The sequence below is a fragment of the Aphelocoma coerulescens genome, chromosome 12 (genome assembly GCF_041296385.1).
Source record: "Aphelocoma coerulescens isolate FSJ_1873_10779 chromosome 12, UR_Acoe_1.0, whole genome shotgun sequence".
Taxonomy (NCBI): domain Eukaryota; kingdom Metazoa; phylum Chordata; class Aves; order Passeriformes; family Corvidae; genus Aphelocoma; species Aphelocoma coerulescens.
In genome coordinates this window covers 13,654,519-13,682,347 of record NC_091026.1, presented here as the reverse complement: position 1 = coordinate 13,682,347, position 27,829 = coordinate 13,654,519, and the positions used below count along the sequence as shown (strand labels likewise).

The 27,829-nt window shown below is 36.7% G+C and overlaps 1 protein-coding gene across 6 annotated transcripts in view; it reads left to right on the top strand.

Moving 5' to 3' along the window:
• Nucleotides 1-893: 893 nt before the first annotated feature.
• FHIT (fragile histidine triad diadenosine triphosphatase) overlaps nt 894-27,829 on the top strand; it is a 553,468-nt gene continuing 526,532 nt past the window's right edge. For 3 of the 6 annotated variants that reach the window (XM_069027663.1, XM_069027664.1, XM_069027665.1), the window contains exon 1: nt 27,232-27,321. The gene's annotated coding sequence lies outside the window, so the exon portion shown is untranslated. Of the gene's footprint in view, nt 952-27,231; nt 27,322-27,829 lie in introns of those variants that run through there. The other 3 variants (XM_069027656.1, XM_069027655.1, XM_069027657.1) reach the window with 3 other exon arrangements.

Below are 27,829 nucleotides of genomic sequence, written 5' to 3'. Positions count from 1 at the left end.
TTGGGCTTGAGTCCAGCCTCTCTGATTGCTCGAAGTGCTGGAATAACAGTAATGTTTAGCAACTTCATTCCCCTACAGTGGATATATATAAAAGTAGCTGTGTAAGAGACTTTCTTGGCTACCAAATTGAAAATGAACTCTCTACAAACCAAAAGACCCATTGGAAACCTGGCTTTCTGCTGTAAGATTTTGTCTTTACCAAAAAAAGCTCAGTCCAACTGAACAAGAACAAGGCACTAATCATGCTTTATTCCTGTAGGAAAAGGGTGGAAGAAGAAATACAGAATGGCAGAAGCTGATAATGGTGCTGGACGTGGTGCTCTGGAAGAAGGTGCTGCTACAGAGGGCCCTGTGTGACTCCAATACTGAACTGAAGGAGCTCAAACAAACATCCGTGTCTGTGCCAGGGAATTCAGGACTGAGGCACAGAGTGATAGTCTGTGCTGCGACACAGAACTGAACAGTAAGGCAACACGAGAGTAAATGAGAGTAAAATGGACGGCAGCACTGCAACTCCTGTCTCCAGTGGGGTCCAACCAGACACCCGGCGCAGCTGCACAAGCCCTGCACACACTGCGACATTACTTTCCCTACTTATAATGGTGTGAGCTACTCGTATTGCCATGGGAAGTGTCCACACAATTTGTGAGACTTTTCCCTGCGGGCTCAGCTCGGGTACGGCTGGCCCTGGGCACGGTGCTCCTGCACTCCCCAGATGTCCCGTATCTCCGGGGGGGCTGGCACCTAAGGGGTGGCTACCGCGGCCAAGGAGCCGCTCCGCTCACGACCCTCCTGTGCCCGCCACAAGCAGCAAAATCATCCACCACAGGCAGAGAAATCGGCCGCAGCCCCTCAGCCACCGTCCCGGCGAGCCCTTGACAGAGCGACGACCCCGCCCTCCGGCCCTACGCCACCACAGGCGGGGCCGCGCACGCGTGTCACGGCAGGACTGTAAGTCTCCATTTTGTGTCAATTTCACCCTCCTTCTCCCTCTCCCCGCTGCGGATCGTTCCAGCGGGAGGAGCGGGCGGCGGGCGCTGAGGGGGAGTCCGAGGGCACCGCTGCCCCCGCTCCCTGAGGCGGTGCCGCCCCTGTGCCCTCCGCGTCCTCGCTGCGCCGTCATCCTCCTGTCCCTCCCCTCCGACATTGAAACACTCTCGTGGGCACGTTTCGCTCTAATGAAAAGTGTTTTATTGGACCCTCGTGAGCGCTGCTGTGGCCCCTCGGTGAGCGGCAGAAATACGGTGTGTTACAGCAGATCCATTAATTCCCACGCTCCAGCAAAACGCGAGGCAGTCATTGCAACAAGCAGCCCATGGTTGGATCACCGAGACTCGAGCAATCGCCTAACTTTAAATTGCTGCGTAAGGCAGTAACGCTTAAAGCCATTTTAGGTGCCTTACGCACTTTGTCGAAGTGATGGATCAAGTGCTTTTATATCAGTTCGTAAATTATTTTAGCTGAACATGGGTAGGCTGAGTGATAATACCATACTGAGGGCAAAGGTACCTATGTTTTTCCATAGGTATATTCCAAGGATACCATGTGTCCAAGGAATAGATTCATATTGCAGATTCCCAGTAACTCATTTAAGAAATTAGTAAAATCACGATGAAGAACAACAAAAAGCCCCACTCCCTACCTCCTCCCCCAAATAGTCCTCTTGTTCTTGGTTCTAGGCTGGAACCTAAAATGTGAGCTCAGAGATTTTCAGCTGAAAGTTGCTTTTGAGACAATATTTTAAACTATTTTTGTGGGGTATAGTGTAATTAAAAATCTTAAATGATTTAACACTCTTAAGAAGAGGAAAATACAAAGTTCAGTTCAAAGAACAATTGCACAATATGTCACCTGTAAGCAGTTTTTTAAGTATTTAATTTTTGACTGTTGGATGTTGGTGATTGAAGTGAAACATTCCAGACCATGTGCTAAGATCTTAATTTTAAATTGAATCACTGAAATGTCTAATGGAAAAATGACATTAAATATTTTGCCTTTTTTTTCAGGACAAGATGTCTCTTATCTCCAATAAATAGCAGGCCCCCCGATTACATAACCTGCTTTCACATTTCCCTTCAAATGCACTTTTAGACATTCTGAGTAGTTTTAAATCTTTGAATGATAGCAGAGTACTGTTCCTATCTTCAAAGTTACATCCTGTGTAAAGAAATTTTACACACACACACACTGCTTTTTTCCTGTGTTAGGCAGAGTGCTAACAAATGCTGAGTTTAGTTTGCTTGTCAATTCCACCACTTACTATGAAACCTTTAGTTTATTTCTTTCAGCTTGTTTATTTTTTTCCCTTGTGAGACATTTGGGCAGAGATGTTGTTAGTTTCATTCAATGGGAGCTGTTACATTTCCAAGTATAGCACTTCTGATGCAAGTTCTAATTCAATCTCCTCAAAATACGCTGTTATAATAGTGCTAATTTAATTGGTATTGTAGTATTGAGAAAACTTAGAAGAATGAAGGCAGCAATATGTGAAAGCTGTGGAGCCTATTTGTTTTCATTCACTTATTTATTAAACATTTATTTTATTTGAATCCATTTTTCATATGGTTTTATTCAGCTTCTTATAATTTTGTTTTCTTTGTAATGGTTTATGTCTCAGAGTGCAGTGAGAATAGTGTGTTACACAAAGCCTGTACTGATAGTAAAATATTTTAGTTTAACAGCCTTTGAACTATATGTTTGCAGTTTCCATTGACTTTGCTAGTGGCCAAGGCAATACTTTTACATGCTGGGAAAATTGGAGGATATAGAGATGCTATTGGAAACAATGGGTCAACTCATATAACTTAATGTTAAACATGGGATTATCCACTTGTCTTTCATATTATAACTGTGTATGTACTTTATAGGATTTGCCTTTTTAGAGTTACAATGTATAATCCTCTCATATTCATTTTGTCATTTGTCACATGAATCCGTTTGTGAATTTGCAGTAAATTGAATTACTCAGTTTTATACGTCAGTCATTCTTTCTTCTCCAGTATCTGCAGCTTCAATTATGTCAATTACATTTGTTTATATTATTTCATATATTTGTAATTTTGCCTATTTCTGTCAAGGTTAAAAATATTGTCACTTTCCAACTTTGTCAGCTGATTTGTGTATAGAATGTCTTTAGTGTGTAAATAAACAGCTTCAGACAAATCGGCCATGTTTACTACAGAGGGCAAATGTAGACATATTAAGTCTCCAAGAAAAACATTGTTGACTTCTGTAGCTCAGATCCTAATAGGAGAATGATTAAAAAATGCAAATTGATTATTTTAGAATATTTTGCTGCTGTGTAGGCAATGTTTTATTTTGTTCATCAATATAAGTTGACCAGTATCATCCATATTTTCTCCTTATTAAGCTAATATCTGAAATGTCTTTTTTGCCTTCCTTTAGATTTTTTCTCACTTAGATTTAAGTTATTCTTACAGGGCTACATGGTTTTGTTGCTTTATTTCCATAAGCTCTAGAGGGAGATGGACACTTTAAAGAAAGTCTTAATAAATTATGTTCATTCTTCTCATCTTTCTCTACTCTAGCAGTAATTTATCAAATAGATATGTTTGGTGCAATGTGTTCCTTGTGCATCATTGTAGTTTATAACTCCTATTTTCTGAGTTCAGTGCTCAAATTCATATGTAAATGTGTTTTTTTGTTTGCTTGTTTGTTTTTATTTATTATTTTAAAGGCCTAACCAAATCTTTGTTTGCTTTGTTTGCTGATAAAATGCCTTCTGGGTTCCTTTGAGAACCAGGGAGGGAAATACGATTGTCTCTAAAGGCACAGGATAATTCTGAGTATCCGTGCTCAACAGTCAATGTCAGAATTTGAAGCCTTTCACTTCTGCGTGTAAATTTTTGTAGTGAAGGAGGTACCTCTCCACTTAATAATGTGCACACAAACCAAGGATAAAATTGTGTTGTAAGAGAAAAGTAGTTTCATAATAAGCATGTAGAAAGCTTTACTGGTAAAAATGACTGGCATTAGTTGAATGTTATTCCTGTTGGAAAGGGCTGGATCTGGCCCTGTTTATGACTAACCCAGCACCCACTGTGTCCAGGCAGAGTTATTTGGGACTGTGCAATTAGATTGTACTTGTTCTCTAAGTGACTCAGCTGTTCAGAGAGTTTCTGCAGAAGCCCTTAATTAGGACTAGTTCCTCCTTCCTTCCCTTAAATTTCATGACAGTCTGCTAGCTGTCTTTCTGCAAGGAACAGATTGGAAAGTTGTTGAAAGAGCTCTCCTCCACCAGTGCATTGATTGTGAGGGGGAATCCCAAGCTGTAAAAGGCCCCTAAATGGAGGTTCCCAAGACTGTAATCCCTGAGGGAGATGTGTCAGGGTGGGAGGGCTGAGGGTACCTACAGAGGGGAGCAGGTGTTTGCATAGGTCCCTGCAGATTGTTATGGTAACAGTGTAGAATTTTTCAAATTTATTGAGTGCTTCTAAAGGCCTGCTCCTTTTGGAAGTGGTGTAGCTATTCTAGTAGCAAACTTGAACAATTGTAAAGAGGTCTTAGGAAAAAAAGCTAGTTTTAATCTTTTGGACAATACTAAAGAAAATGTCCTAATTGTGAGGTGTAAATAAACCTTTTTATTTTATTCAGACTGTGTGCCTCTCCTCTCATCAATTTGCACTGCAATACTGAATAGTCCCAGTGTAGCTCATCAGATTTGCATTGTAACACATAACAGCTGCATTTGTCTGCTTCACATTTCTAGATACTCCAAAGTACAGAATTTCTGTATTGGCACTGCCGTGATGCCTGTTAGTGTATCAAAGTAATGCTCTTACTGCATGAATAGTCAAAAACATTTATATAAATTCTTCTGAATGTAAAGGTTTTTCAGCATTAACATTTGCAGAGATTTAGCAAGGTGTAAAGTCACTAAAAATCTGATGTGTCTGGTAGGTATTGGCCTTGGCAGGTGTTTCGTTGTTCAGAAGTCATTGTATACCAACTTGTTGGAATACTTTATATATGTCATTTGTTTTCAAAATTATTTCTGAAATGTTAAGTATAAGACCTTAAATTGGCATAGTGTTGATGCTTGGCACTAAGTATGCATATTATTTATCCTTTTCAGTATTATTATGCAAATACTGAAAATTAAGTACCTTCTGAACTGTTTTGCTGGATTTGTGCACAAGTCTTAACTGAGAACTAAGAGGTAATGAAGGCCTGTTAGAAAGCAGTGGGTAACACACGAGGCCCAAATTTGCATTTTAGCTGGCATTTGGAATGAAATCAGTGTTCTGTTAGTAAAAACAATATGATTCCCTAAACTGGTAGGAAGTAAAGTATTCCATAGGGACTTTGGATTATGAAATAGCTTTTAAATAGCATTACTACAGTAATATTTTTCTAAATGATCCCTAAAATGAAAAGATGCTTGATTTTGTTGTTTTCTGTTGTCACTATTTTTCCCACTTTGATGCTTTACCTGACTTTTGCTGCCTTCCTGATACTCCTCTTAAAAAAAAAAAAAAAAAAAAAAAAAAAGGAAATACCATTAATTTTGTATACTTTATCCACGATCTTTTTGGCATTTCCATGAATCAAAACCAGTAGCTTCATTACTTGGTCATTTAATATATAGTAGCAGAGCAACCATGCTTACCTTATGCTGCATTAAGAGCTGTGTGTGTCCTTCAACTTTCCTGCCTTCATTTCTTCCTGCCTTCTAAAGCACAATACTTTCTAAGTAACATACTCAGTATATCTTGAAAACATTTTATAATTTCTTTTGACATACCATGTCAAACCAAGTGCCAAAACAAAAGCAATTTTTCCCTTGATTTTGCAAAAATGTACTCCACTTTGATGTATGCCCTTGATAGTATAGCAATATGATTATTCTTTGCATTAATATTCCCACCTATTGTTTAATAACTTCTGTAGATAACATATGTGATGCTCAACCTTTTCTTTTATATTTAATTATTGTTATATGTGTTTTAGTTGCTCTGGTTCCTCACAAAATTGCCTAGCAGATTTTGAAGGTTAAATGAGTTTTCTGTTGTACATGAAAGCGTCCTTGCTTTTTTTTTGTGATAAAGATCCAGTTACTTTTATATTAAAATGCTCTTGCTTAAGGTTTTTGTTGCTCCTTTAATTAAATAGGCACCATATACCATCTTTCTTTCAAGCATTGCAGAAAAAACTAAAACCTGAAACAAAGTGAAAAACTTTACTGTTTTTAGAAACAGGTAATGACCGGTGATCATAAGAGTCGATTAAATACTGAAGTCTTTGTGTTTAAACCTGTTTGCTCTTCTGCCTTTTATAGTTTTAACACTTTGTGTCCCTTGTGTAAACTGAGTATCTTACCAAAAATATTTGGGTAAAAAGTACATTAAGGAATTTCACTGCCCCTTAGTTTCAAACCACAAAACGGATTTATTTGAAAGAGAAGTTTTCCAGCACGAGGAGACAGAGATTGGTCTTCATTCTAAAGTACAATGTTAGCAATCTAAAGAATTACCTAATTTATTTAGTCTGTGCTGATTAACTTCGTTCTTGATGGAGACAGTTGCTATTGCATGTGATGACAAATGACGCTCCCTCCTATGCTGCAAATTTCTTGTGCTGGGACATGTCCTAATGATTTAATGATTTCAGGCTTTCAGTCTCTTTTTAGTTCATGTTGTGTTATTAAATATTTATGAATTATACAGTTGTGATGAATCCGATTTCAGAAGAGCAGAATTTGGTTCATTGCAGAGAAATTTTCAGGTGAAATTTGTCTTTAAAACATTCAGTATTAGAAAAAGACGGGGAAAGGACAGAAGGGATCTTGCATAAATCTGAGGTTTATGAGTCTCTAAGTCTTATTTTTGATTAGGCAGATGTTTTGCTGAAGAAAATGGGTAGTCTTGTTTAAAAATATTTATAGAAAAACCAAAATGCAGGCCAGCAGAGCAAACAGAGTTCGAATGAGAACCTAATGGTCTGTCTAATATTTCTGTAGAAAATGTTACAACCCTGGACTTCAGCTTCCATTGCTCTGCAAGCCTTTATATGAGTTGGATTTAAACTGCAGTGATTTTATTTGGGGACGTGCTGATTGTCAAACTACTGTGCTTTGTGTGTTGCTGCAAACTATTGTCAGCTAAAGTGTTTGGTTCAGTTATCATTACAGACTGGTGTAAGACTGGTTATTTGCCTGTTAAAAACTGGAGTGAAATATTGGTAGCGAAATATTTGTATTATATATAGAAGACGTTTTTATAAATGTATTTATCATGAGTTGTCCTACTAAGAACTGAATTGGAAAAGGAAGAATATGGAGAGTATTCTTGGCAGTCTGGCTAGCAATGCGGCTGTTCAGTGTGGGATAGTAAATAGTTGTGGGGTGGTGAATAGTTACTTGTCTGCAGCTTTGTGACAAAAATCAGGATTAGTGTTTGAAGTTATATGAGAGGATACTGGGGGCAGGATTTAAATCAGGGAAGATTTAGAGGTGGTTGGATACGGAAGCAAAACAGTGCAAAGAATCTTACTCAGGATACAATTTGAGGTACTCGAAGGTTAGACAAAACTGCATTTTAGTATAGATATTTTGATAGGAGTAGTCAAATAAATGAAAATTACTTTCTCAGGAAAACAGGGTTTTTTAAAGGTTTTTGTTTGCCTAAAGATATAGAAAATTGCTTTAAAATTTGAAAGGAAAATATGAAACTGAAAGTTCTATTCCATTTGGCAGCTGTTTTTTCTTTATTTTTCTAGTGTAATGTTCGTTTTCGATCATGTGTGTGAGCATTCATTGTATATTGGAAATAGGAATATGAAGGCAGCATTAGGAAAGATAAAATCATTCTACATTATTTCTTAAATATTTTATAGTTATTACAACACTTGCATTGTAACGGGTTCTGTGTTGAATGCTGAGACTGAACGATGCAGTTATCAATAGTATTTGTCACTATTGCAAGGAACCACCCATTGCAGTGTGATTTATTTCCAGATGCCAGGGCCTCTGTGACTGTTTGCAAGGTCAGAATGCTTCACACTGACAGACTGTGCAAGTGTCTGTACACAGAGATCAGGTCCCTTCTCAACCTTCCTGATAAGCTGAATAAATTAAAATCCTTAATAGGAAAAGATGAGGATATCAAATAGCTGTTGCAAAAGACAAGCTGTAAAATTCTTTGTGAGCAAAGGAGAGAGAAAAAGACCAAAATAAAGTGGCAGAAGAGTGTGATTGTTGTCATAATCTGAAAGGGGTGGCTGGTCTACAGCAGTTTCAGAGAATTAATCAGTGACACACAAATGAAGGAATGCTGTTCTGGAAAGCTCTGTTCGTGATCCCTCCTCAACATGTGTTAGCTCTCAGCAAAGCTGGTTTTGAGAAAGCTGTTCTCTTGCTTATTGTCTCAGAGGCTATGTCAAATAGTACAGGGTTTGCTCACAATGATCTGAGTGTGGATAAGGCGACCAAATTCTTTAGAAACACATTTGACTCACCTTACTGCTCATAAGAATTACAAGAGTAGTGCTGGTTCTACAAGGAAACAGCCAATATAGAAAATTCATTTGTGAACCATGAATACTTACAAATTCATGTAGTTAATAGTTTATTTTGTTTCCTTTCCAGCTGTTCTAAGTGGTTTATTAAACTGAAAATGTCTCTGTAAATACTAAGAAGTGAAGCTTTAAAAGCAACTAGGCCAGGAGTAGATAAAGTACATTATTTGACAAAGCTGTGTTGTCCTCTTGCATCTCTCAACCGGGCAAGTAATTAATGAGGATCTTTGTCCTACTTAGTGTTGTTTTTTTCTCAAAAGTACCAAAGCCAAACTTCAGCTTTTTAAGTGTCTTTAATGTGTTTAGTCACATTTTACTCTCATGCTGTCTTTTCCAGCTTGGGCAGAACCCTCTTGTTGCTCTTGGCATGGAAGGTCTAATTTGATGGAGGTTGAACATTGTGAACCTAAACAGGGCTTTCAGCTCCCCATGCTAATTATTCTCATTTCATCAGGCACAAGTAATAGAACCACTTGCAGTGACCTGCTTTGGACCTTATATAAAGTATAAGGTTTCTTCCCTTGTTTTTTCCAAGTGTTACAAGCAATGGTGGCTATAAATGCTGTTTAACTCCTGATGTAACATCTGTCCTTCCACAGAGGAAGGTGCTGTCATCTAATTCAGCTAAGGCTCATTTATGTATATTTCTGAGAACTTCTGCTCTCTGTAACAAGAGATTTTTTACTAGTCAGCACTGCTTGTCAGGTTATTTATGCTGCAGATCTTGATATTTTTTAGTCATTATCTCTGAAAAATCTAAGATGATCAATGTAACTGAGAAGCTTTAAGCAGCCACTGCATGCTAGGTGATCAAGGAGGCAACTACAGGCCACTCCTACAAAACCCGATTTTTAAAATGGCTATGTAAATTACTTTTTCTTTTAGGTGTCAGCTCTTCAACTTAACTGAGACAGAAACATGCACAACTGGCAGAAAGGGCTTTTCTCTCTAGAGCTGAATTGTGCACCTTAGCTGGATATTGAGGGAGTAGAATTTCAGAGGAATCTTTTCTGAATCTGACTGAGACTCTTAGGGCTATTTTAAAAATATTTAAAGATTGTTTTATTTTGGTAAAATGTTGTCTTTTTTTTCCTTAAGTAGTTTTGTCATCTTTGTGTTACTACAAGGAACCTGAGACAGATTAACATTGTGCAAATCTGATTAAAATTATCTGTGCTGTTTCAAAGGTCAGGTGCACTCAGTGAATTTGCTTGCAAATTATTTTGTTTATTCTGTGTACGTATGCATCTTGAGCTCTATAAAGGTCAGGAGAGGAGATTCATTTTGGAATTTAAAAGAAGTTAGGTTTTTACTGCTGTAGCCCTGGTTAGTTTCATTTGAACTAATAAAAATTGTTTTGCTTTGTTGGTTTTGTTTTGCTGTCAGTTTAATTTTTCTAGAGAAACTTGTTTGTAAATATGAGGTCTACTTGAAAATAAGACAGTATTAGTAATGCATTTTATTTTTTTTCATATTTTACGTGATCTTTATTAGGTACTAAATTAAGTACTGCTTGTACAAATTAAATCCTAGTCTTATTTGGTTTTTGGTTTCTTGGATTCTTTAATTCATCTGGTAGACTAATTATTTTCCCAACCAGAGTAATATATCTAAAGGATACACAGCATTTAACTGTCTCTTGCCACAAATACTTTAATAAAATAGGCGTGGTGATGCAATTCCTGTAGAATTTATAAGAGTGCTGCTATTAATGTTCAGGTTGAATAATATAACCACAAAAGGATTGATTTGTATGTCACGAAGCATAACTAATTGCAGTTGTTGGTCACAGAACCAGTGACAATTAGTAAGGAAGTGGGCTTCTATTAAATACAAAAGAAACTGCATTGTAAAAGCCTAATTTTTGTCCTAAAAAAGACTGTTATATAAGCCCCCTTGCATTCCAGTTCTGTCTCTAGAATGGTTGAAATATTTCTGATTGTTTGAAACAAAAAAACCTTTTAATGATACTTGTAGGAATGAAGAAATTTTCAAACCAATAATAACAATTTTCACTAAAAAGTATCTTCTTCAAAGTTTGCATTCACTTGGAAAGTCTTGAGCTGTTTAACCAAATCAGATTTTCCTGTCAAGATCATTCAGACGTTTTGTTTTCTGACTTAAGGAGGTGGAATCTGAATGAGGCAGAACATGCTGATTGAATGAACATAGTACTAAAACTTAACAAAACTCTGTGTTTTAGTGCACATTTACTGGAAGGATGGAGAAATTTTGCAGTTATATGAGAGGTTAAGAAAATTGTTCTGAGTCTTTTTATGTGTAGAAGAATATCAATGTCATGTGGGCAGTTGAGGTGCTTTCAGTCATAAGTAATAGATGTCATTGTAAGCAGAGCACTTGCCAAAGATTGGTTCAGTGTGTATTTAACCTGCAGTTGCTGCAGTCCGTGTGGATGTAACCAAGCTTGGCCATTAGTAGCAACAGATTGGTCACACTGGTTTCTTTTTAGTTTAAAAAATTGCTTTAGTAAATCGGGTGCTTGCCCAGGCTGGTTGGTTCTAATTTTGTAGGGCAAAAATGGGACTGCTGGGTGCCTCCTTTGAAAGACACAGAAGATGCTGAGGCCTAGACTAGGTGCCTTTGCTTGTGAGCGTTTTGCCAAGATGCCACTCCCGCTTTGAGGCTCTTATTTTTCTTGTCTGTTTCTTACTAATTAGTATAATTTGTAAGCTTTCCTCCACTGAGTCATTATTGTTGGTAGCAGGCACTGTCATTTCTCTTTATCTAAGTGTTTCCAATGAGAACGATTTCTGTGCTTTTCATCAGTTTTGCTGTTTGAATCCTAGTCCATTAATTAACTTTAGTATTTTATACCTGTTGTGAGATGTAGCCTTCCCAGTGCTGCAACTGAGGCTGTAGGTGCTAGGCCTTGACAGTGTGATTTAAGAAAAATTTTAAAAATTTAAAATTGGGAAACTTCAGGATATTTGAATTAGAAATTAGAATATGTTTTGTTACAAAAACCCCCAAAACCCTAAGCATTGTGTATACTTGACTTACTTGGAAAACTTTCTGTTAAATAATATGTTTTCCTGTTTTTCACTTTCCCAGGTGTCAGGGGAAAAAACATTGCATTCTAGTACTGTGATATTAACACTTCTCACGTCATGTTAATTCTGGTGTGTGGCTTGTTTTAAGAAGGCTTGCTTAAGTGGGATAAAATCCCAGTATGACATATGCTATGATGGCACATTTCCGAGAGGTAAGCTTGAGAATCATAGTTACAGACAAAGTATCAGGATCTGAATGCAGGGGAATAGAGAAGAATAGAAATGAAGAAAAGATGGAAATATTGTTCTTTAGAGGAAGATTAATAACACATTTGGGAGTGATATATAAGGGTAGGTACTGCACATAATCAGAATTCTGGCTTATATAAATACTTTGGATGCTAGCTAAAGCTTCTAAAATTACTTTTTCTTCCAGAACTGTGTTGTAATATAGAACCACATTCATATTCATATCTTTACACATAATAAAACATTTGTACCAGTGAAGATCTTTTAAACTTTGATATACAAAAGAAACTCTTTTGAAACATTTGGAGTTGGTAGTAGATTCTGAGGTATTAGGTACTAAGCATCCTGTGAGATACACTGGGAATCCTAGAATTAGGAATACTTTGTCCTTGAACTTTTTTGTTATTATTTGATACTGAGACCAGAGCAGTGGCTTTCTGTGTATGGAAATTTGGTGTATGGGTGTGCCTATGCTGTAGTGGGCCCTGCAGAATTATGTACTTAGCTGCATTTGGACATTTATTTTATTGTCATTAGGAAGCAAAATGGCTATTTCTCTTGCAGTGTAGGAATTAATTCCTAGATAGACTCCTCTAATGGATGGTTTCAAACTGGTGTAGCTTTATCTGAAAAAAAAAAAATATTAATTTTGATATATTGTATTGAATCTGTTTGTTGCCATGTTGTGGTGGATTGCATCAGTTCCCTTGGGTGCTTCTCATTTATTCCGTGTGTGCAATGCAGGTGATTCTGGGCAGCATTCTGGGACACTCTTCCTTTCAGCTTCCTGTGGATATGGACTGCAAACAGTGGAAACTCAATCTGAGCACAGCCGCTGTTTTCTGAAATACAAAGCACACAAGTGCCTTGCTGTTCCTGCATGTTGTGTATGCACCTGGGATGGGAAATAATCAGTGGCTGCTCTTGTCTTCTGGCAATAGCACTGCTGCTTTTGTGCCTGTAAACTCCTGAGGCTGAAAAGTTGTGGCTGGATTCTTCCTTTGAGCATTATTCATTCTGTCCATATATATTACGTGTTTCTCTTGTTATCTGCTTAGGGTTCCATGCTCAAAATTGGCTGAATTAGTTATGCATTTGTTGAGTTCCCCTTTGTTTTGGAGAATGAGTACCATCTCTTCAGGAAGTTTGAAGACAAAACTGGAGAATACGAAGAATTAAGTATTGTCAGTGTTGATGAAAAACATAAGTCAGGAAAAAAAATTGATAGCATTGTTTAAATAGCTTCTCATAAATGTGTAAGATTCTCATTAGTCCAACATCAGAAGTCTAATGAATATTAATGAATGAGATCAAAGACATTTAGAAATCAAAGCAAGTAAACAACAATTATTTTTAAGAATTATATAAGTTTTTAACTGCACAAAAATATAAATCATTTTAACAGAATGGCTCCATGAGAAGTTTTTCTTGAAAATATTTTTCCTGAAAATTTTTGTGTTGAACTAGAAAGGCAAGTATGTAACATAAACCAGAAAAATACATACATCAAAACATGAAATAGATAAAATGTCTTCATTATGCTGTACTGAAATACCCAAATTAAACTGTGGAATCTAATAGGCTGGGAATTTTTACTTGACCTGAGTCCATGATTTGAGCTTGACTCAGACTGTCAACACAAACGGGTAAATATTGCGAAGGAAATTACTTTTGGATCTCAGACCTTTACTGTTTCCTTCTACATTTCTAGTACTTTTGGACTAAAGTTATCTGTGCTGAAACATATACATAGTGTAATCCTGTTAAAAAAGATAGGTTTACATGTCATTTAATACATGCAAGGTTTTGCTTATCAAATATTGGAGTATGGCCAGAACTATCTTCATCTCATCATCTGCTTTTCCAAATCTTATGTAGAACCACAGCATGTGGTGTTACCTGTATGCCACAGTTATTTAATCTTTGAACAGAACATGCTTGTAATATAGCATGGGATATTTCAGCATCACAGTATGATGCAAATAAGTCTTCCTAGACTGAGGGAAATAATTGGATCAGTTTATTAAATATTACTTTTCATTTATCTTTACTTTTTTACTAATATTCATTTAATAATTCTTTTATTCCACTAAAAAATTAATTTTTGTATGAGATGATGATCTAAAGCAAATAATAGGTGTAGGCATGAGTTCAGGTATCTTTTATTTCTGTGATTAAAAAAACCCATTTTATATCTGTATAATTTTCTTCAAAATTCTGTGATGATTTTAATGCATTTAATCCACAAAGGCCATAATGGTGATATTACTCCAAAGGCCCAGCTTCCCTGGTGCAGTTGGGAGAGTGTTGTCCTCATAAAGCACCCGCTTGCTCTGGGCAATAGTGACATTATTTGACAGTTTGTGATTCCTATGAACTTTAATGACAAAGTAGGGCCTGCAATAAGATCCTTCAAATATGGTCAAAGAAACAGTTTCATTTTGAACCTGGATATAAAACTAATGGTATCTAACAGCTTTTAGTGTCACTGAATCAAATTCCTCAAGTAGAAAGAACGGGTGACATTCTGTTTTAAAGTGACCGTATGTTTGACCCAGTTCCGCGACGGTGGTGTCATCACAATTGTATCTCGCTGCTGTAGGCTCTTGCAGCCTGACAGGCAGAACAAGTTGCTTTAGCTCACAGAGCTCATCTGTCACACTGAGCAGCTTGCAGGTTTCTATTATCTGAATGAAATGTGGAGCAAGGACTTCTCCCTGCTCCCTGCCTATCAGCATAGTCAGCAACCTGCTCACACCCCTGGTAATGGATTGAAATGAAATGGTAGAAGGAGAGAGAAGAAAAAACTATTTCCAGAGATGCAAATGTAAGCCACATATAATAATTAAATGGCTTCTGGTTCAAAAATAATAATTTAAAAAAAACATATCCAGGAACTAGATGGAAGGTTAATTTCCAAGGAAGGATTGCAATTTCCTTCTCTGAAATGAGGGATGGAAAGCTTTTAATTGTATATTTAAGACACAAAACTAAGAACAGTTTTAATTCAGTAGGGCAGTGACAGGCATCTCTGTTTTCATCACAAGCACGTGCTTAGCACTTAAAGTGTTCAAACCTTTATGTAGATTTTATTATATTTTCCCAAAATAGTGCATCTAGAATTTTGTACCCTAGGCCAAATCTTGCCATAATCTCTACACTCTTTGTAGTTTTGTAATAGGAGCAATGTTAGGGCACTGAGTTTGTGCAGGTTGCTCTTTGAAGTTCATGTGTGGCTGACTTGGCTGCTTTCTTCTTGCCACGACCAATTTTTACTTGTTTTGAGAAAATTGGCAAAAGATGCACAAAGCATAACGCTTAGTAAATTCTGGTTAGTGGTTTTTCCTATGTTAAGCATAGGAAGAATTTTTTTCTAGCCTGTTATGTCTAGTTTTAAAAATGTTTTACTAGAGTAAAATTTCCAAGTAAAACTTCAGCTAGTAACAGCTACCAACTGGTTTCTGTTTGTTATAATAATAATGATTGTGGCAGTCCACAAGCAAAATGATTCACATGTGGCACGTGTCAGGAATGCCCTCTGGTATTTAAAAATGAGATAGATTATAGTGGGGGGAGAAACCTGTTAATGTTTTATTCAAATTGATGCTGTACGACATTAATCAAAAGGAATACACCAGTTGATATTTTCATCATGGGAATGATGAGCTGAATCACTCCAATCTAATGAAAAATAGGACTATGGAATATATGGCATACATATGAATTAGGAAGATATTTCTATCTTTGGGTTTCACAGTTTCAGTGGAATAGAAAGGGTCATTCTGTGGTGATCGATGGATTTGTGGTGAATTGCGCAAGATCTGAGAAAATGAGGATTGCATTTATCACATCTAAGGGGAATGTCAAAGTGTGTGTCTGCCCATAACCCCATCAGTGGTAAAATGATGACAATGTGCCTTTGGGAGATACCGATCAATATGACTGTTGTAAAGCTCAACAACGACTGATGCCGTTCTATCTGATGAGTTCTGGGGGTGGTTTAGAGAGCTGTGGAAAGAAAAAACAAAGAAGGACATCAGCTTTGTACCCAGGACCTGCTTGGAGAAAGTCTGAAGTAAGTCTCATAAAAATGAAATGGGACATAATGTTCTAGGTTTGAAAAATTAGATAAAGCTGTTCAGCTGAATTTGGTTTGCCTGGTCATTATAGATAGCACTTACACAATATATAATCATTGAGAGCATGACACAGAAGCAGAATGACTTCTGGTGGTCTTGAGTGTGTAATGAACTCCCAGAGTGCAGTTCATTGGGAAAACCAGTAGTAGTAGGAGAAAAAAAAAAAGAAAAAAAAGAGTTGACAATAATCCATTCAGAAAGCCCACTGGTTTGCTCAACAGAAATAAATCCTATGTTTTCTGACCAGAATAAATCAATGGCAATGTCACAGATGAAGAATATCCAAAACAAGCTCAGAAGTAAAATGTAGGTGAACGCGAACGTTTTAAACAGCAGAGAAAGCTTGCTGCTTCTGTCACAAAACCCGTAACATATAAAGGCTAAAATGTATTTCATATATTGTTTTCCTTTTCCCAGTAAAAACTCTGAAACCTGAATCAGATTTTCTGTGGATAAGAGAGAGGGATTTCTGAGGGAATAACCCAAATGCATGCTGATAAAAACATGCATATATAATGTATACAGGCACACTTAAAATCCCTCTAATTATTTTCAGCAATAGTGAAGACAAAAGCACCTGAAATCTGTGGTCTTATTTCCTAACTCTGAAGTTCCTAGCTAAAAGATGTGCAGCTTTTTTCCTTGACTTGATATGTTTTTATTGAAATGGGTATCTTACTCCTTATGTAGCCAAATCTTGCTAGTCTAAATAATTTGAAGAACCATTATAATTTAGGAGCAATTCTGAAATCAAAAGAGGGAAGAGGGTAGAAGCGGGAGTTTTTTTGGGAGCAGTAACGAGGTTCAGAGAAGAAGTAATTTCTGTCAATTTTTCCAGGAAAACTGAGGGAAAGACTCAAAAAATTTTGGTTTTGCACAAGTTCGTATTTATTTTTGTGCTAAACTTAGAGAAAAATTGTACCTAGGGTTACAAGGGTGATAGAGGTTCATAGTAGTAGAGATCAGAAGAGATCACTGAAGTGTTTTGTTTGATCTGTGTGGGGAATGTAAATGTCACTCACTTCCCTCGATGGAGGCAGGTAACATGCTTGGCAGAAGTGGATCTGCTGGAAAGCTTGTCTTCGTTTGAAGAGACTGAGAGGGATAAGTGTCCACTTCCTTTGGTAATTCATTCTGTTTGGTGGTTAATCATCTTCCAGATTAAACTTGGGTTTGTACAAGTTGATCTTTTGTCTGTGTTGAGTGGTCTCTGACATTCAGGGCAGTCCCCTTTACTTCAGAGGAAATTGGAACTGGCCTGAATTGCTTCAGCCTTGGCTCCCCTCTCCATGTACAGGGCTGCTGGATGAGTTCAGTGTTAGTGACCAAACAACAGTGGCATTAAAGCAGTAGAGGGAAGCAACATCTATTAGTACAGACCTTTTTCATACAGTAGGAGCTGTACAAACTAAACATGATTATTAATATATAGGCCAAACATTGATGTATGTATTTATTATCCCTTTGTAGTCTCTAATTACAGAAAGATGATACTCTAAAGGTAAGTGTATTTCTTACATTGCAGTGACAAACATTGCCTTACACTTCGTTACGTTCACAAATCTGACTGCAGAGATTAAAGATAAAGCTGACAGGACAACTTCTTTAGCCACCTGGCTTCCCTATCAGACAAAAGTGCTGAGTGATAGAGGGAAAATGTAAAGAAAGTTGATATGCTGAGGGTCTCCAAATCTTAGAGAATAAGTGCTGACTTCTGCTTTGTTCACAGTGGTTAAGTTGTGCTGGTGTAGTTATGTTTGCAAAGATTAATGCCAGCGTATTTAAAAATAAATGCACTGGTCCTGTGTCTGCTGCCTAAATTAATAATGCCAGGTGAGAAAAACAAGAAAATTGGAAGTTACTTTTTAATGGTTCTTCTGAATTTGCATGAGGCTTGCTTATGTAGTAGTATGCATCAAGCATTTCTATGGAAAGCAGGAAATTAAGATACATAAGGCTGCATAACTGTGGATTTTTCACTGTGTATTAAGTGGATAAATACCTAAAATTTAGGTAGCAGAGCATAGTAGTTGTCTGTGTGTATAATATCACAATAACTTTAGTCTTTGAAGACAGTTCAGCATTCTTTACTTGCTCATAAACATGTAACTCAATTGTTCTTTGATTTGTAGTTAAAGTAGAAATAGGGTGGGTTTTTTGCTAAAAAGAGATTGGATCTTACGTCAGACAGCCTGACAGAAACTCATTTTCATCAATGAGCTATTTTTCTGAGATTCAGATATCCCATAATCTTATATTTTTTCAACAACTTCAGCTTTTCATTTTCAGATTTTTCTGTTGTCACGTTCAGAAGGTTGAACTGGCATAATTAAAGCAGCCTACAATGTAAAAGAAAGATGTAGAAATTCAAGATAGTCACATTATGCAGTGAAATTTAAATTGATACGAATTTGTGTTGTTATAAACTGTAATCCACTATGATCAACTGTTTGAAGACCAGTTAAACAACATATTTGTATAGCCCAGAAGAAGCAAATGTATGCTATGCTGTGATGTGAGTTTGCTTTTTTTCTTCTGATCATGTTTGCCTTTTATGACATGGTACATTAATTTTTAATGTATATATAGGCAGCTGAGCTGTTAATAGGTAAAAAATATATAAGAAAAAGATTGAAGCAAGGAAATATTTCTAATGAATAAAAATATTTTCAAAGGAAACATTTAAGAGGAGCTAGAAAGTGGAGTTCTGTATGTGGCAGCAGCACTCTATAGGTTTGCAGTTGTTTGTACCTGTCTAATCTTCTTTTCATCTAAAGTTATTATGGTAACTGTGGTGTTGCCTGCCATAGGTGACCTTGAACCAAATAATCTCCTTTTAATTATCTTTAATTTAGATAGATTTGGCTTCCATTTCATACTCACATATGCATACACACCCAGTTCTTTCTTCTGTTTTTTATTTGGGAAGAGAGTGAAAATGTCTGTTCGATCGCTCACAGTACCTGCATCCTTTTTTTGTGGCACATCTGCACAACTGCTGTCAGGTGCTGTTACCTGCATTAATTGTCAGATTTGCTTTTCCTTGGAGAGATCCTGGCAGGAGGAAAATTCTCTGCAGAGGAGGTGGTGACTAATTCTGCCCTAGTATGAACACATTTCTTAGATACTCTAGTCCATGTAGATACAAGCTCACCACACCTTTATTGAGAGCTGGCGAATACAACCCAGCTCCATCCTGAAGCTGCTAAGCTGCTGTCTCACCCCTTTAGCTCTGAGTTAAGCTACTATGATTTGCCCCTTTAGCATCAGCTACTGATCAGGGTTTGATGTCAAATTAAAGAGAATCATGCAGCTTTTCTCTGGATTGAAGAGGCAGTTTAGGTCTGTCCTTAGTATGTTAGTGGGATGTTAAGCACACAAGCTGGGTGAGCAGAAAATGGCAGTGGAGTGTCTTGACTGTAGAACCTTGTCCTTGGCTGAAATGGAATTGCACGTGGTGATCTCTGTGTCTCGAGAGGCTGATTGCTTTGCTTTTGAGCCCTGAGCAGCCCTGGTGAACTGAATCAATTTATCTTTTTATAAGAACATGTGGCTTGAATTCCTGATTCTCTGGGCATGTTTGTGTTTGAGCTGAGATTAGTCTGGCTCCAGATAGAGAAAACAGGAGCTCTGAAGGGAACTTAGAGAAGAAAGGAATGAAGGGTCTTTCCTTCCATGCTCCTTACTGAGCATAGATTCAGTTCAAGTACTCAACAGAGGAGTTAAGAATTACAACAGTTCTTTTTCTTGTTGGTCATTTTTTTAATGTGAAATGTATATTTAGAATCGTTTAGGTTGGAAAGACCTTTAAGATCATTGAGTCCAACCATTAGCCAAGCACTACCACTAAACCATATCCCTAAGTGCCACACCAGCACATTCTGTATTTCAATATAGGATGCTGATGTACCTAGGATGTATGAAATGTAGGACTTGCTTATCATGTCATTGAGAATTAATTCTATGTACCATCAGTTTTAAAATAGTCTCAGATTTTCCAGTAGTTAAAGGATGGAGGAAGAGTGAATAAAGTGAAAAAAAGAATAATAAAACTGTACTCACTGGCACATCACTACCTGACAATAACGGTACTGTCTATTAGGTGGAAAGATGGAAGTTCAGATTTGCAAAGCAGCACGCTATGCATTCACATTGTTTTACTGCTTGCACTGCAGCGGATCTAAACTTGATCAAGTATCTTTGTCATGGAGAGGCAGTAAATGTTTCTCCACTAATTGTTTCTAATTCACTTTTTTAAATTTATTGTGGAGCTGAGAGAGTTGCAAACACTGACAGTTGCTCAGATTTCATGAAAGAACTGGAGCAGTCATACCTTGAAACAACACAACAGTGTCCAGTTCCTAGGGGAAGAAGTGTGTTCCCTGAATGCATTTGTATTTCAGCAGATTAATTGAGAAATGGCTTAGTAAAAGCAACAAAGGCTTTCCAAACCAGCTCCTTCATACGTCTGAGATTTTAAAGACCATTTTCTTAGTAGTTGTTTACTCATAAGTTGATGGACTTTAATATTTTTCTGGGAAAGTTGTATATCAGAGGGTTATATAGATATACTCTGAAAATATAATTGCGTTGACCAGCATAGATTTAATTTTTTAAAGTAAGTTATTTGAATTTGGAAGTAGCTGACTTTGGAAACCTGATATGTCCTGTAGAAAGCAGCATGGTAGAATGGGAGTGTGTAGTTAATGTGTCCTTTTAAAGAGAGAATATTTGTAGTACCAGAATACCAATTATGTTATTGGCCCTGCAGAAGAACTGAAAGGCAATTGCCTGAATTAAGGTGACATTGGGTGTGAGCGTGATTGAATTTAAGTTCCCTCTTACCAAACACAGTTAGTAAGCCCTTAGAATCTCCAAATAAATACTTGTGCTTTAAGGTCAGTCCAGACCTCATGGATTGCTTTTCCTTTCCCTGATAAAAGCAGATGCAAGCATGCCAAATTGCTTTGCTCCAGCTTAACCCCAGCACTGTTTGAATTCATAAATGCTACAAAAGGAAAGCTTATTACCGCATACAACAGTGAAGTGGGAAAATGTCATGCCTACCTAATCTATTTCCTGGGAAGGGGAGAAAAATCTTTTTGTTCTTTTACTAAGACCTGGGGAATAAAGTAAGAACTGGATGTGATGCTGATAATCAAGGATTGTCTTTCATATTTTAAATGGATATCAACCCTATAATTTCTGTTGTCTCTGATATATTTTCTCAGAAATGAGCCAGTAAAGGAACTTTTTTCTGAATTGAATTAAAATAGTATACTGTATTTAAATAGGTTTTAATTTTTTAAACTTATTTTGTTTTTTACTATTAAGCACTTTACTATTTTTACTATTTTTTACTATTAAGCACATTACTCTGAAGCTCTTGGTTTAAGGATAAATTGTTCAAACACTGGCACATCATTTAGTAGATGAAACAAACCAGTGCTGCATTTGGGCTTTATATGGTAACTATAGCAGAATTAGAGAGGGCATCAATGGGAGCTTTGCTCTGAATTGGTAACAAGTACATAGTTTTAAATAACTTGGACAAGAACAAAACACTCCTAAAATAGAGTGCTTGAGGGAAAAGTAGATTTTCACACTGTAAACAGTGTTCTTTGAAAGCTGGGAGAAGAAAAAAAAATACTGTAGCACAGTACAGTAAGTTAAAGCATTACATTGATTGAACATTTGTCTATTTGCAGTGGTTTTGTTTTGTGGATGTCAGTAAGATGAATGGTTGAGAAAGGAAGTAAAAGGGAAGTAGTAATGGGTAAGGTTCAAAACGAAGCAATTAACATTCATAGGGTGTAATTGTGGGTATTGTGTTAAGTTCACTTTCCTGAAAGTGGTTTAGTGGTGTTGTAAACTTCTACCTGTAATCGACTTAGTAAATCTACAAACACAATTTTTGTAATAATACATTCCTCAAGTTTTAAGTGAGGATGACTAATATCTTGTGTTGTATGAGTCTTATTTTATTTCATCATAAACGTTATGCAAAATTTTACTTCATTGTAAAGTTGAAATTCTGCATCTAACAGATGTTGAATCTTTTTCTTTTGGAAGGTGGTACTTAAACCTGAATGCCTCTCATTGTAGTTCTAAGCCTGAAATAGAGCAGGTATTTCTTAAGTTATTTTGTAGACAGTCTGTCAGCCCAATGAGATACTGACAGGATTTTGTAGGATGCAGATGGCAGAGGAAATGTAGTATTTCACTGCTATCATGAGCTTTTAATTTTGTTTCTGCTGACAATCCAGTTATTAGGTTGCTGGTTTCCTCACGAAACATAGCGTGTGGCTACCTAATTAGATTGCTTTAAAGCCCATTGGAAATGCTGGGATATTTCTCATAATCCTTTTGCCTTGGGTTCCTGTTGTTAAAGGCTAACTTCTCAGTCTTGGGAAAAAAGGCTTGTTCACTGGGCTAAACATGAAAAATGCATTATGCTTGATGTTCTGCATGATGTTCTTGGTTAAACGTGCAACAGAATTCTCTCTACACTGTGTCCCTTGAAGCAGTAGCTGCTGGGCAATGATGGCAAAAAAATGTTCAGATTACAGTTATAGGGACTCTACTTAATTATAGTTGGTAAGAGATTAATCATTCAATTAAAGCTTCTGGCCCAACTATTTTAAAACAATATCAGTAATGAATAAACTTGGTTTGGGTAAGTGTGTGTTGTTTGACACTGCAAATGACATTTTCTTTGCATAGCATAATGTGCAGATTGCACAGGAAGGGTTTGCATTTAATGAAGTACTTGAAGAAAGTGTATTTTATTTTTTTAATATCCCTTAAAATTGTCCACAAATGAAACCTACATATCCAAGGCTTCACCCAGTGAAAACTGCTGTACACTTCTAACTATTAAAAAGGGATCCCATGCTTCTTTGTGAGAGCAGTAAGATGAAATATGGTTCTAGGGAATTGCTTATTTAAAGGTACTCAAAGGCAGTTGCAGAGAACTGAAGTCACCGGGAAGATTTAGCAAAGAGCTTTGAATACTTAACAGGAAAACTTGACACATTCAAGCCCCTCCATTTCATGTAGCCTCAGGGTAAACACAAAACTAAAGTTTAAAGCCCTTCAGTTGTCTTGTGAGCAAAAGCAGATCCCAAACTGGCATGTATTTATTGTTATATTGAAAAAAACTTCTGAAGGAAAAGCTACTGACATGCAGCATCATCCCAGTAAGAAAATTTTGTTAGGACTAGAAACAGGGATAGTATATGTCACTGCAGATGTTAGGCACCCTTTAAACGAAGTCAGTTAGGAAGAATATCAAAAGGTTAAGGCAAATCTGTTTTCAAAAAGACGATCAAGCGCTTCTGAAATTGCAGTTTTGAACTCTTAGTAGAAATTAAATAAACATTCTAATTTTTGTCTTATATACTGTGTACTGTCAACAGGAAAAGCTGGCTTAATTCTGCAAGACTTTCAATTTATAGCTTGAAATTGCAATTTTCATTATTGCTGTGTACATTAGGCATTATTCTTGCTTATCAATAGTAGATGTTTATTTTTATTTGATAATAAAGTGTAATATCAAAATAATCATAGTAGTGCAAGTGCCATGTTGTATGTTACAGTATTTCAGACTTAAGAATTGGAATTTATAACAATTTATACCAAAGTTGTAGTATTTTGTTATCACTAAATAGTTCAATGACTACTCAGTTCTACTGTAGTCCAAATGTCTAACAAATAGTAATTTAACTTACTTTCATTACTTCATTACCTTAAGTAATTTTCTTCTTTAAGCCCACACCAGTTTTGTATCTCAATCTATTGTTCTCCATCTTAACTTTCAAATTATTCAAAGAATTTCTTTTAATCTCTGCCAATCTCAAAGAAATGATGTGAGCAGGGAAGGTAGAAAATAACCTGTTTGTTCCAGCTGCTCTCCCAGAATACCATGTCTGGTGGCTGTCCCAGCCCTGAGAATTCATCTCAGCTGAGCTGAGCCCAGTGGTTGCAGTGAGAACTCAGGAGTGGCTTCACTGTGCAGAAATGCAAACTTGGGTTCAGTGCTACAAGGTGAGGATGACTTTTGGCCACGTTCTTGTTATGAAATACTGTCGTGTTTTTGGCCTTTCAAGTGTTGTTACTAATGGTTAGAACAGAGAAGCTGCAGTAGCCAATTGATTCTTCTTTTTCCCAATGTCAGCGTTCTGTATTCTGCATGAGGAGCATAAATCCTCTAATCCTATAATTCACATGTACAGTTTAAAAAATAGGCAAACCTGTTAACCTGCAGGTAGGTAAACCTGCTTATTATTGTTATCATGAAAATGAGATAATTGAGTAAGACAGTGGTAATCTGAAGCTATTATGTTTTATGCTATATAAGTCAATATTTTATAAACATTTGTTTTAGGACATTCCTCTAGTTTATGCCATAGTAATGCTAATCACTGCCGCTGTCTTTGTTTAAATAGTTTTGCAAACTGAATTTCTTCCAGGAAAATCTTTGCTGACTTCCAAGCCTGGAAAATACTGTAAGGTCCTAAAAAAGACTTGTCCATTTCTTATGTATTTAAAGACTAATTATAAGAATAAAGGTTTAGTGATGAATACAGAATTCTAATTTAATTGGAGAGTATTAGAATGCATTTTTTTCCTCCTTCTAACTTCAAAACTTAAATTTTATTTTTCATTTTTTTTCCTACCTGGCAAAAGCTAATTTAAGCCAACCAGATTGCACATTTGAAATGTACAGAAGTTTGGTCCTATTTACTGAGTATTGCTCCCATGGCATATCTCAACTTCCCCTCACAGGACTGACAGATGCCTAAATGTAAGAGATTGTTCTTGTCATGGGAGGCACTGACACAAATTCAGTTGTGTGGGTTGTTGGCTCTGTCTGATGTTGTCCCTTCTAATGCTATAGAACAAATCACCTTGCACAAGGTAAGCAGCCTGCCCTGTCAGCCTTTTATTGAAAGCTGTTTGTTCTGATCTGTCTTGTCATGATACCCTGTTTGAACAGCGTTTTTGAACAGTCTTGTGTTCAAGCCAAACTTTCACAGCACTTTTCTGTTGCAGAGTGATCTCATATGCAGCATTTGACTGTGGATGAGTATCAAAGGGCCTATTCACTGCAACATAAAAAGCTTTTACCTGCTGTGACTGAACCATGTTCAATTGTTACAGACGTGCAGGTGTATCATGTGTTGGCAGGACTGTTTGAGCATAAATATCTTTGTTCAATCACCAAGTAATAAAACCAACGAACTTGATTTCTCTCCTGCATGTGAATTAAAGAAACAGATTGACTAAGGGAGATCTTCCTGAAGGAATATTTGCTTCTAGAGAAGTTCCATCTTTAGACTATATTTTGTTCACTATATTTTATGGGTCTTTTATGTTGTTCAGAAGACGTTTGCTGCATAGAGTGCTCACAGTTGTATTGAAAGAGAATGTGATAAGCTACAGCTTCGTTCAAATAATTAAGTACTTCCTGGCTTTGTTAGTGTTCAGAAAACTTAACAGTTGTATTGTACTTTCCCCCTTCTGTTTTGAAAAAGCTGTATCGTAAATGATACAAGGACAAATCTTTTGCTGGAGCGGTACCTTCTGTTGCACTGCTGACCCTGATGGAAAAGCTAAAAAAAGGCGGCTCTAGTCATTTTTTCTCATTATCAGCTGTCTTATTAAGTATTTCCCTATGCACATTGTACAATAAAATCATTTTGTAAAAGTGAGGGAAGGAAGGCATTTCTGTTGACACCCTTGGTCTAGGAGAAAAAGTGTTGGGAAAGAAAATCTGCTCTCCAAATGAGGAAGAAGCATTAACAGTTTTAAAGAGAGCTTTTGGAACAAACACAGGTGTAGGCAGCACTCTTTCTTGGGAGGGGTCAGTGTGAGTGAAAACTTAAAACCCCATAATGGTCTATGGAATCTCTGTCCACTAGAATGTCCATACTGCAGAATACCATGTTTTGAACTTAAGTTCTCAGAGAGAGCTGCCATGGGTGGGGATGAGGTGTTCACTTTTATTAGAACTGTATTCTAGTCAAGGCTTTCCCTAGGTTTTTTAGAATAAGTAGGATGTACTTGGGATGTGAAAATGAGATGTTGGTTTGCTTGAGAATGCAACAACTCAGAGCCTCCTGGAGTTTTTTTATTACAATGACAATGTTTTTGGTGTTTTGATAGACACAAAGAGGTGGAAGGAGCAGTGGCAGATACAATTATCTTCAGTGAGATGAACTAGAGTTAATGATGTATTACTCTATTTGAAAAACTTCTGAGAATTTTTTCAGAAGATATTTTGATGAGTTCAGAGAGAAGTTGGTGGTATCATTAAATAAGTTGACAACTTCTGTAATCAGCTTTTTGGTATTATAGCTCAAGGGAAAGTCAATAAACTTTGATTCCCAGCATTAATGTAATTATTTTTTTCCCCCTTTTTTTTCTTTTCTGGCTCCTTCTGCAGAAGACTGCAGTAATAGAATATCAGATGGCCAAAAGCAATTCAGTGTTCAGAAAGTCAGTGTCCCCTAGGATGATGTACAAATGTAGGAAGACTGGGGGTGGAATAAATAATTTCCTCTGATCTTGTTAGGGATGAAATTGTTATAGAGAAGCAGATGTAATTCGTTGAATATTCTGTGTGAGAGAGAAGTATGCAGCTCCTTTGATTACCAAAGGTACTATTTTTTTAAGAGTTTTTTTTTGTTTTCCTCTCACCTACAGTATTTTCCTTACACAGTATACAAAAGTGTGTTTGCACTGCCACTTGTTTTGGTAGTTGTAGTATACTACTTGAAGTCAGCTGCTACTCCTATATTTTGGTTGATTGGGCTAATTGGACTTTAATTTTCATCTTCTCCTGACCTTAGCCTAGTGAGAAATTACTTTAAATGTTTCAGTAAGAAAACTTGCATTGTTTAATTATTCTGATATTAATGTACTCAATTTCATTCTCATAACAGAATATAGGACAGGTGAGATGAGTGAATCATTGAAATATGTATTATTACACATATATATGGTGAATAGTATAGACCAAAGAACTTACAAATTGACCTTTAAACACAAAAGCTTCATCAACCTCCTGTGAAAATACTCTTTTCTCTGGAAAAAAAAAAAAAAGATAATATTAAAAGATGATGCACTGAATCTTTAAAACAAAACCTTTCTGTAGGTTTAACATCTGTGTGGTTATTTGAGGCTGACCAACAACATTCAGCTGAAAGCGTCAGGTGCAGCATTGAAGGTGTGCTTTCAGGTGTGATATAGCAGCTGTGGTCACTTAAAAATCTGCTTTGTCACGTGAGCAGCCAGCAATTAGTAGCCAGCAGAGCAGATTGGATTTAGTCTTAGTTTCAATGCAAGTCTGCCCTGAAGAGTCCAGCACTAAGAACTTAAACTAGGCAAGTACAACACCATCTAATTCTTTAACTTTTGTACTCTGGGATTTGAAATGCATTGTTTTCTAGTTTAAGCCTGAAGCTGCTTAGAATTATCAGTTATTGTTATGAAATGCTTAAATTTAGGGGTAAAAAGATATACTCAACTGAAGTCTTTAAGTTCCAGTTTAAGGAGAAACTTGACTTGGAATAAGATAAACACTTTTTTATCTCATGAATTCAATGACCAGTAAGAGATACTGAATTTACTGCTTGGTGGTTACTCTGTAGTTACTCCCTGGATAAAATTTGTAGAGCGCAACTAATATGAAATGCTTTTCTCTGCACTTCCTCCACTTATCACACATTTACAGACATCCAGAGAATTAGTAGATTGGGTCGTGGTTATTCTCCCCTTTGTCTACCTTAGTAACTTCCCCAGGAAAAGTCTTAGAGGCTCACCAGTGCAGAGGAACAGGTTTCACAAAGCAATTACAGGTTTGGATGATGCAGCTGAAAGTGTCTTATAAAT